Below are 11,811 nucleotides of genomic sequence, written 5' to 3'. Positions count from 1 at the left end.
AGAATTCTGCTCCTGGCTGCCAAATTCAGCCTTACTGAGGGAGGTGCATATGACTAAGTGCAATTCAGTAAACTGAGTAAGCAGAGAAAGAACTTTTGCAACAATTTCCATTCTGTGTGGTGGAAGAATGAAAAGGTTGGTCTTAAATATCACAGAATCAGAGACTGGTTCAGGTTGGAAGGCATCTTTAAAGATCATCTAGTTCCAATCCCCCTGCATGGGCAAGAACACCTCCCACTCCACTGGATTGTTCAAATCCCCATCCAATCCGGTCTTGAACACTTACAAGAATGAGGCATCAACAACTTCTCTGGGCAACCTGCTCCAGTGTCTCACCACCTGCACAGTAAATAACTTCTTCCTAATGTCTAACCTAAATCTACACTCTTCCAGTTGAAAGCCTTTCCTCCTCATCCTATTGCTACATGCCCTTGTATAAAGTCCCTCTCCAGCTCTCCTGCAGGCACCAAACTGCAAGCTGTTTCTGATCTCTATGAATTGTGCCATCACTTTGAAAACAGGATGTATGCTTCAGTGTAAAGTAAAACAAACAGATTTAACAAAACAGCAGCAGCAAATCACTCCTGACAGTGCAGTATTTGTCAAATAACCCTCTATCCAAAGACAACAAACGACAAAGATAGAGAATTAGAGAGGAACTTCCGCTTGGAATGATTCTTGCCTGAATAACAGCTTACCTTTAAAGTTTCCACAGCATCATGCCCATTTTACATGGTAAACTATGATCAAGACTACCTTAATTTTCTTATTTGCTGATGCTCATTTCCACATATTCATTAGTATGCCCTGCATGTTTCATGCATTTAAGTGTTCTCCAAAACTTGGGAACATTTCTTCCTGAGCATTTGCAACCTTGAGGTTTATATTGGGGATGTTCAGCCTGGAGAAGAGAAGGCTCGGGGGGACACACGCCTTATAGCGGCCTTCCAGTACCTGAAGGGGCTACAGGAAAGCTGGGGAGGGACTTTTTACAAGGGTTTGTAGTAAGAGGACAAGAGGTAACAGATCAAAACTTGACTTAGGTTAGATTTTAGGAACAAATTCCTTAGGATGAGGGTGGTGAGACACTGGAACAGGTTGCCCAGGGAAGCTGTGGAAGTCCCATCCCTGGAGATGTTCAAGGCCAGGTTGGATAGAGCTTTCAGCAACCTGGTCTGGTGGGAGATGCTTCTACCTGTGCAGGGAAGTTGGAATTAGATCATCTTTATGGTCCCTTCCAACTGAAAACATTGTGTGATTCTATGATATTTAGTATCTGCTACATTATACTTAGAGAAAAACTTACAAGGACATTACCCTTATTATTTCACTGCCACTACCTCTGATAATTTCATAGAATCACAGAATCATAGAGTCATTAAGGTTGGAATAGATCTTCAAGATCAACAAGTCCAACCATCAGCCCTACACTCCCGTGCCCACTAAACCATCACCTGAAGCACCACGTCTACCTGCGTTTTTAACACCTCCAGGGACAGTGCCTCCACCACCTCCCCGGGCAGCCTGTTCCAATGCCTCACCACTCTTTCCATGAAGAAATTTTTCCTAACATCCAGACTGAACCTTCCCTGGCACAACTTGACCCCATTTCCTCTTGTCCTACCACTAGTCACTAGGGAGAAGAGGCCAACACCCATCTCACCACAACCTCCTTTCAGGTAGTTGTAGAGAGCAATGAGGTCTCCCCTCAGCCTCCTCTTCTCCAGGCTGGACAGCCCCAGCTCCCTTAGCCTCTCCTCATAAGACCTGTTCTCCAGACCCCTAAGCAGCCTAGTTGCCCTTCTCAGCGCACTCTCCAGCACCTCAAAATTTCTGAACATTCCTTACAATCTATTACAGTTTTCTCAAGCTTTTCAGCCTGAGTTAAACAGAAATACCCTCAAATCACTCAGCCTTGCCTGAGGACAAGACTTTTGTCATTCCAAAGACTCCATCTTCACCAAATATGCTTTATCCCTCTTGGTCCCAGACATAAACATTTGCTGAATGTGTTGTTTCAGCAGAGTAACAATGCAGTTACTGTCCAAGCATCTGAAGCAGCTGCTTTCAGCTGCTCCTGGCTGTGGTAGGGCCAGATGAAGAGAACTGATGAAGCCTGCTGGACTTTCACTGGCCTCAGTAACCTCACTCCTTACTTTGAGCGTATCTTTTTTCAGTTGAGAAGGAATGAAGCAGAGAAGTGAAAAACTGGATTTCAAAAAGGAGTATGTAAAAGATAGAGATAACCCGAGTCTTTAAAGTCAGTGGATACAAATATGAGCCCTGACATTGCCAGTATTTGTGTAGGCGAATTGTCCCATTCACTTTAAGAAGACTGATCACATACTAACAGCAATGAGAAGAGACCAATTTGGGCTATCCAATCCTGCAGGCAAAGAAGCAGGAGGTGGACTGCTTCCTAACCATGTGTACACTCCCAACACTACCAAATGAAACCCAAGGCCTGCTGAGCTTGCTGGTTTTGGCACCCTGCATGAAAAAAATGGATCTCTCATTTGACTGAAGATCTCTCTCATCTTCAGTAACTCTCAGCTAAGATGAGTAAATTCTCTAAATGAATGCCTGCTGTGTTTGAATAAAGGAGAAACACTGCCACCCCGTAATAAAGAAGGATGCCTAGAGAAAAGAAAGTGGTAGGCACACATGACTCGCTAGGCACAAGAAAGGCACTGGTACTGGTCCAAAGGAAAAGAACTGGGTGAAGTTAATTCCAAACAAAAAGACAGCACACAAAGGCACTAAGAGGCTTAAACTGTGTATTTAGAAGTTACTTCTTGTTGAGACTTACTCCTGCTTCCTACGCCTAATAGTTTATTTCTGCCTTCAGACTCTATTCAGTGAGTGTTAAAGACTCCTTGGTGTTGCAGGCTTTCTCTCTAGGATACCTGGCAAGCAGCTGATATGAAGTAGAACCTAAGGGCTCCAGCAGGTTTTCCTCCGTCAGAAGTCCCATAGCTGTGAAGTCAACCAGTAAAGATCCAAGCAGTGCTATTCAACATGCATGGGCTACAAGATGTGATACTTGTAATACTGCACACCTCGCAACCTCTAAAAGGTGACTTCTCAAAGTTGGCATCAGGATTGCTTGAAAACAGCCAAGAAGCTACAGTATTGCAAGGGAAGCAAAAACTCACTGCAATGGATGTACAGCCAAAATACAGCCAAAGCTTATGCTAAAGTAGGCAAACACATGATGTGCAGCTCCACAGAAATATTTCAAAATAGATGCAGAGCTCCAACTCAAACACCTAGTATGACAGACCTAGCCCAGCGACGGGTGAGCACCTCTTGCCTGACAGTGTGTCAAGCCTCACATATTGCAAGCGAGACCAACAACTGACTCCTGCCACACAGCTCTGTGCAGCACTCAGCTGCACACACTTTCTCAAAGAAAGCTGCTCCTTTCCCACTTCCCTCCCCTCTCCCAGTCACGATGTAGCTAACACACTCTGTCTTCCAGAGTGCTCAGTGTTAACCATTATTAGCTACTTGTGTACATTTCGAGGCTGCGGTGGGTGGGGGTTTGCACAGGCCATGCGGGGAGGGGAACCGCAGGACCCCAACCCTGGCACACTGGACTCCTTCCAGTACTTGACTCAGTCTTTTTTTCCACAATGCTCTGATACAGAGAAGTACAACAGCACCCTCCGCTGGCCCCTGCCACCAAGACACCTGCAGCGAAGGGGCTGATCGGAGTTGCTGCTGGATCTGCCGCGTTAAATCTAGAGAAATGCACATTTTTACTAACATACTACTAGGTCATGTTCTCTATAAGTGGCCTCCAGCTGCCTCCAGTCACTACACACGTACGTACGTACCTTAAAACCAGGGGCAGTGGCTATAAAGCTTACGAACAGAAAGAGGCACTTAATTTTAGTGTTAAAACAAGATTCATAAATTGTTACCAGATACGAAAAGATACATTCCCCACACCGACTAATCTCAATCAGCCGTTTTGTTATAGTGACAACTTCACTTGGGTGCTTGTAATGAAAAGTTAAATTGGGTATTATCATAATAACATTGTTTTCCTCCAAGATTTCTGGACCTTCGATATGTGCAAAATACAAACAAAAAAAAGACAATCTAAGCTGCTGTGCATGAGGAAGACAGTGTCTATGGCCTGAGAGCTTGTAAAAAATGTCTTTCATTTGATCCAGAAGTAAACAGTGGCTGTCTGTGATTAAACACATTCAGCGTATTTTAATTTGTTTTTTTTTTTCTTCAAAGATCATCTTCGATCAAAAAAAATCATGTGTAGTTACAGAAACTCTATAGCCACATTGAGGTATCCAATATTAAAACCCCAGTTCATTATCTGATTACCTATTTATGGGGGGGGGGGATATTTTCTTTCTTTTTAGCATATGTGCATTCATGCAGGTTAATACAGGGGTTTTTTTAGTGGTTGCTCCTGCAGAGTAGCAGTGATTCCAAGAGCCAACTGAATGCGTATTTTATTCTCATTACTCTTACCAATTATGTAAGAAAAAATACCTAGACTGAAACTGAGAAAGGTGATTTATAGCCATTATATATCCCTACTGCTACTACTTTGAATTTGGACATTTATGTGAAACTTATAAAGGTAAACTGAATTTGAAATACACTCTCCAAGATCACATGAGTGGACAGACACAGAGTACATATGCAGTGACTAGATTAACTCTTACCCCAAATTCCTAGACACCCTGACCATGTGTAAGAATTCACTTTGGATTAGATCTTCAGCCAGTATATTACACAAACTTGAGTGAAATCAATACATACGGTGACTTCAACTAAGAAACCAATCATAGTTTCCAAGACAGAAATATGGCCTGGCGGTGGGGGATAAAATCAACACGAACTGTCTCTGCTCAAAAAGACAGGTGGTGGCACTCTTAGTAAATTTACCTGTTTCAGTTCTCGTGATGCTCAAACTTCTAACCATCTGACCCCATTCTCTGCAATGACATAGTTAAGATGAAGTGTCTAGAGCTGCACACAGGAACGCACACACTTCTTAAAACGTTTCAACAGCAAAAATGACTGAAGTCCTTTGACAGCAATGTTATCTGTTCTGTAAGAGGACTGGAAATCTGCCATTGTATTATACTCAAATTTGCTCCAAAATAAACTACAGCCAGCACAGCTGGAGGTGACAGAAGTATGTCCAGAATAAATACCTACTCCCTACCCTCCATCCCAGCTGTCAAATCACTCTACCCCTTTTCCTTTCACAGCATGTAGCACTGAACAATTTCTGCCCTCTCCTCTCATCAAAGCTCTTCGGCTCTCCTCATCCTGTAGTTACAAAGACCTGATATGCTCTTATGCAAACCTTTATTTTACTGATCACAACTCACATACATCCTACACCCTACTAAAAAAAAAGTTCTCACCTCCTAACAACTCAGGTTCCTCCTAGAACACCCGTTGCACTGTCACTCTGTCCTCTGAAGGAAGAAAAGGATCCTGAGGGAAAAATAATCACGCAACATCAAAAAAGCACTTGCAAAGGGGTTTCAACAAAACTTGCACTGACAACCTTAATTCTACCATTTCATAGTATTTAAAATAGTTAACATCTTATTAGTTAATAAGTATACATTATAATTTATAATCTACTTTAAATTATATTTATATTTAATATGTTAATGTGCAATATTAATATAGTTATATAATAGGTTTATAATTATTATATATTATTGTCAAATACTATTATTAAGGACTTAAAGGAGTAGCTAGGATGCTTATTAAATATAGCAAACTTACATAGACACAGACTTATGAAAAGAAATGAGAAAGACAAACTTTTTACTGTTCACATGATGATCTATCACCAAGCAACTTGCTTGTGAGAATTTTACAAAAATCCCCTCAAGGTTAAGAGATTTTTATAGTACTTACTTAATGTAGTTCCAGTAGGAACATCTGCAGCTCTGTTTCTTCATATTTTCTCCTTTCCTGTTTTCACAGTTTTCTTTTTTCCCACTTTTACAGTTCTCTGCTCTACTTCACCCACTAGGGCAATTTATCCAGCTGGACCATCTGAAGTCTAACACATTTAATGTTCTGTCACAGTATAAACAAATATAAATAGCTGGCATGATTATTAAATTAATGAAACGATCATCTTTTATTTTACTGCATCAGAAGTAAAAGCAGTTCCATTTACAAACGTACAATATAGTCCTGGCACTTCTACCCCAATAAACCCCATGCTCTGTTAAGACTGCTACTAACTTTATTTTTTTCACATAAATGTATTTTAACGATGCTAAGGAGGAGAAGAGTGATTTCTGCCATTGGGATACAGATCATTAACAAGTAAAATCCTGCAGAGGCAATTGGGAACGACAAGCAGGACCATGCTGCCTCCTGCTTTGCAACAGGATCCAGAGAAGCCGCTCATCAGGACAGGAAACCGCCTGGCTAAAAGCAGCTGCCTGAAGGACGTGAACCTCTGCAGCTGCTTCCGTTTCTCTTCCCAAGGAGTTTTATTAAGAGAGCGGGTACCTCCCCAGGCACGCGATACAGGAAAGGCAGATGCCCTCCGCACACAGAGATGGAGGGGAGAGCAAGGACACCCCAGCGCGTCCTTCCCCGGTGACCAACAGAAAGGAAGCGACTGCCCGCCCAGCCCCAGCCCCGGCAGAACTGTGAAGGCTGTACAGACACGCACACGGGACAGGTCGTCAAGGGACAAACCCAAGGACCCCCGCACGTGTGGTCAGGCCCCTCGCACCCTCTGGTTCGGTGACCGCACACGGCTCCTCAGGCGGGGGCGGCACCAACACCCGCACCGCGAGGGGACCCTGCACCGCGCCCAGCTCCGCTTCTCCCGTGAAGTGCGCTGGTGGAAGCTGTTGCGCACACCCTGCGAGCTCTAAAAAACAAGAATTAAAACCCAAGACAAGGGGATTTAAGCTCACTAACAAGCATCTGGTAAACCCCTCCTCACTTCGCGTGACCTTCCCGCAGAGCCGCCCCCAGCACACGACGCGCTACCCGGGCAGAACTACAAGGCGCCGCCGCCGCACCCCGCACCCCCGGCCGGCCCCTCACCCGCACCCCGCACCCCCGGCCGGCCCCGCATCCCCGGCCGGCCCCGCACCCGCACCCCGCATCCCCGGCCGGCTCCGCACTCGCACCCGCACGGCCCGCCCGCCCCGCCGTCTGCGGCCGGTTCCCGCCGGCCCCGGGCGGCGCTGCAGCCGCGGCGCCACGAGGGGGCGCGGTGGTGCCGGGGAGACAGCGCTCGGCGCGGCCTTCTTGGGGGCCCGGCCTGTCCTCGTCTTCTTTCTGCTGACAGAGGCGCCTTGGAGAGGGTGAAGACCGAGCTGAGGCCGGGGGGCTGTGCAGAACGCCCTCCTGCCCCGGCAGGTAAGGTGCCAGGTTTCTCTTGCTCCTCTATTTGAAGCTGGAGGAGCTACCAGGGTCCCTCACCCACAGCTGGTAGGAGCCTGTGGCAGCAGGGAAGCGACAGCACCGAGACACACCTGGGGCACCCCCTAAAAATGATAGACACGGATCAGTCAAGGGAGGCGGATGTCGGCTGGGTCTTGTGTGTTGAATGCGGAACACAAATTTTTCTCTAGAGATGTGTTTACTGTTTGGTTTTAGCCTAGGAGTTGTGTTTGTCTTTCAGGTCTTAGCAAATGTTTTAAGTACGGACACTAATGGACAAAGAAACCTCGGCCTGTGGGAATTTATCCCTAAGCTGTAGGTTTAACACACCTCAAAAACCTGCTGTTCTTTGGCAGAGTTACACCACCTTGCAGTCAGTCCCAAGCATGAGTGTTTGCTGCCAGCCATGCTGGCTACCCCTTTCCTTGGTTTTATATCCCAGAGGGGTCCAGCTGGAGGTCTGTAGGCCCCTCACCCACAACGTCTTCGTTACTACTCCAAGGACAGCCTTATAGCTGGAAAGTTTTTGCAGCGACCCTTCAGAGGGCAGACTTGCCAAACGCAGTTTAGAAAAGTGAAGAAACACCAAGCTGCACAGACCATCTGTGAGCCTGCTTCCTAACACTGCACAGTCCTCTGAGTACGGGTGACAGCACCAACTGGAGTAGATGTAGGATTCCGGAGTTAAAAACTCAATCCAGGCATTAACCTGAGAAAGATTCTGCAAGATTTAGGACGTTTTGCTTTCACAACTGAATTCTCAGCTGGTTGAATGAGCAGACAAACAGCAGATTATTTCTAACATGGGTCTTCATTAGCTGTGAGCCAGATGCTTTGTGTTGTCTAAGTATCAGAAGCCAAGGAAAGAAAATTAATTGGCTCCCTTTACTGGATGTAGCTAAAATCACCCCTATTTAAATGGGCTTTTATTCTTTAATTATCAAGGTTCTTGTGAAGAGAAGGCATGTTCCTGGCCAGGACGTGTCATATGAAACCCCTGACACTGGGCCAAGTGATCTTAGCACTCAAATCCACCTCCCTCTCTTGTCAGTCAACATCTAGTCCACCTCCTTTTTCCAGTCAGCTCATGGACAGCTGGCTGATATGTCTAAGGGAATCCCCACTGAAGGAAAATACCTAACTGTTTTAGTTCCTCTTTTATGGGTTTTTCCAGTGGGGGACAGGGAGGGGTGCAAAAAAGAGCATAAAATGTAAGTCAAATAAAGCAGAAAAGGCTGGCGAAGAAGAAAATATATTATACTAGAGTTAACATGGATTTAAAGTACACTGCTACGTCATGGACGCATCCAGGAAACTGAAGGCCACAAAGAATAATTTAAACAGTGAAAAGCAACACATCCTTTTCAGTGTTATTTAATCTTAGATCTGCAGATTGCTGAGTCTTGTTTTACACCCCAAGGAATGTGCAGCATGGAAAGAAATTTCAGGGTGTTCAAGAGTTTCCTACGAGTCTGGAATGCAGACTACATCTCCAAGCTTGAGTCTGCATGTTGTATTATGGGGAATTCTGCAGGAGAGCCTGAAATCTATGTTCATCTGCTCTAACCAAGACAAAACTCCAAAATGAAACAAAGGCACTGATGTTCTGATGGTTTTGTTTCAAAAAATCTGTCTCTTTCCATCTTCTGTTCAGAGTAGCATATTTTATTCATCTTGAAAATTTATTTCCGGTCAAGTATTGGCTTAAATTATGAAACCATAATTTTGTTGCTTTAAAGCTACTTGCATTACTCTGATGAGTTTTTGCAGGTGAGTTCCTGCCCTTGATGCATAGGCATTACTTCATTTGAAGCCAAAGGAAGCTTTGGCTGCCCTAAGGATTATGGGTTAAGGCCCTACATTTGTACTGTTTTACGCCACTGTATGACCTAAATGAGATTAGAATAATAAATCCTGATTTATTATGAGGGCTTTATTTAGACATGTTTTGAGTATGAGGGCTGTGTCAGGATTAATAGTGAAATCTAACATGCCCAGGCACAGAGAAAGCCCAACAGTTAAAGGACATTTTTTCCCTTGAGAAAACTGGTTCCCAGCCCTCTCCTTGGCTTCTGCCAGAGTTGCTAAATGTTGAATGGCACAGAAAAGCTTGATCCCAAAGATGGTGACGTAGTCTGTGGCTTGGAGATGAGCCCACACTGAGTGCATGGTGGAAGTATCCCATCAGCAGTGTTATCCAAGGCTAAGTACTCATGCTTTGCAATGCATTAGCATTCGAAAAGCTTCAAATACATGGTTTTAAGAATCCAAATACAAATGAGAAATTACAGTTTCAGAATGTAGTGGTTTATTCATCCAGCATGTTGAGCAGGCACTAGTTTAGGTGCCTGCCTTGTACTTAAATCAGATTCCTGAACCTGTTCCAAGGGATTGTCCATTCTTTTCAGCATCCCAGCCCCCATCTCACATCAGGAAACATGACATCTTGTCATGTAATGCACCGAATTGCAGTGGCCTAAGTATTGGATGCAGAAGGTGTGTGCTTATGCCACATAGTTAAATTTCTCTGTTCTGATAGCCACGTTACTAAAGGCTTGAGAGGAATTTGCCTTTCCAAAAAGTGATTTAAATGAGTGGACTGCAGGACGTGAGCTGATGTTTCTGTAGGACACAAAATGAAGATGATGTGTAAGTGTTCAACAGCAGATTTCTGTCCCACTTGTTTTCTGAGTAGATACAGCAATAACTATTTACTTCAAAATGTTGAGTTTTGTAATCATAGGCTTCATGGAGTGTGAAGCAAAATAAAATGTTGAACCAGGATACCATTTTCTTTTTCTTTCATTTGGCAAGAGGCCTACCTATCTGGCAACCTCTCCTGGTATGTCTCAGTTGCTGTGGAACTGGATGGACTGGCCTCTCACAATTTTTCAGATAACTTTAGGCATAAACAACTTTTGAAGGACAGACTTTAAGGTCCAGCTATAATACTTTACTTAGTGCTCACGGCTTAAACCATGAGAGCCAGGTATTTGTAAGAAACACAATCCAACTAATCGTGTGTAACAGAGGACAAGCCGTCTGGACCACCACAGTATAAAATCAGAGATAAAACCAAGGATCAATATCTACAAAAATATCAAATTACTATTTTCTTCACTTCCTAGAAGTGCAAAACCCTGTCTGAGAGACTTTTTGAACACTCATTAGTGAGAGTCATTAAGGGCAGAGTGCTTTAGCACACAGCAATTCACCAACAGTCTTGCCAGCAAATTCATTAACTACAAGTGTCATCAAAGATAAGAAATTTAGACTTCTCTGCGCAGAAGCAGGGCAGCAGTTCGACTTGCAGAATCTAGATACTTTATGTTATCTACTTCTGTTCATTTCAAGTCAAATAGCAGTGGGACAGCCTAGCTAAGAAACTTTTTGAACCCTTGAGCTTCACTCAAGTTTATTCCTTTGGACGATGACCCTTAGAAAGAAAAAAGTAACACAAACAAATCACCTGGAATTTCCCAACATCCCTAGAGAGCAGCAGGAGTGTGGTGAAGATCAAGCTATGGCTGAACTTGTTAAGAACTGGAAAGCTGCATGTGAAGTTTGGCCTATTAAGAATTTTCTTGTGATGCTGCAATGCAGAGTTTCCCAACCAACCTTTGCTCACCTACAGGCAAGGACACGTGTCTTTGACACAGTCTGCTTTGGCTGTTCACAACATGCTGCCCATGAAAGCGAGCTGGCAGTCACATCCACAAGGGCACTAAGGGAAACCAGCAATTGAGTGGAAACGGATTCCTACTTCTCTGTACATTTTATAGCATACTTCAGGCATGTGCCAGTCTTAAAATCCTGCTGTTCTTGCTGATGACATGCCATGGAAGCTTTTACTCTCATTTAGCAGGTTAAAGTCTTATAGCACAAGCTGTGAAGAATTGTTACAGGTCACTGATAAAAAGCAATAGAGTGCTTATGGCCACCATGGGTTAATGTTAGCCAGAAGTATAATCACAAAGTTTGTGCTGAGAGCAGAGAGGCTCTGTAACCCACTGAATTTATTATCACTGTACTCTGGCCTCTAGATAGTGTGTGTGTGTGTGCACTGGAGTTGTAGAGAGGATGTATGAGGCAGGCCTGTTAGTGGGACTGGGAAAGGCTAAGTTTTCCTTGTCTGCTAGAAGGAAGTATGTATCAATCTAGGGGAGATGTTTTCCAGATCTGGGAGACGGAGCTTTCTGTAGTATGTATTGAAATGTATTTTGTTCTATCTGTTCTATTTGTTATACATATTGCCTAAACTACTGTCCAGGCCCTTTATCTTCCCCATCTTTGTCTAATGAACATGATGGCCTGAGTACAGACAGCTTCTCTGACAAATTTGCTTCAGTAACTGTTCAGTTTTCCGTGTTCTACCCTGGTATAGAGTAAATTTTGCTT

This window comes from Apus apus, chromosome 3 (genome assembly GCF_020740795.1).
Source record: "Apus apus isolate bApuApu2 chromosome 3, bApuApu2.pri.cur, whole genome shotgun sequence".
NCBI classification, from domain to species: domain Eukaryota; kingdom Metazoa; phylum Chordata; class Aves; order Apodiformes; family Apodidae; genus Apus; species Apus apus.
Note: the sequence above shows the minus strand (reverse complement) of the source record.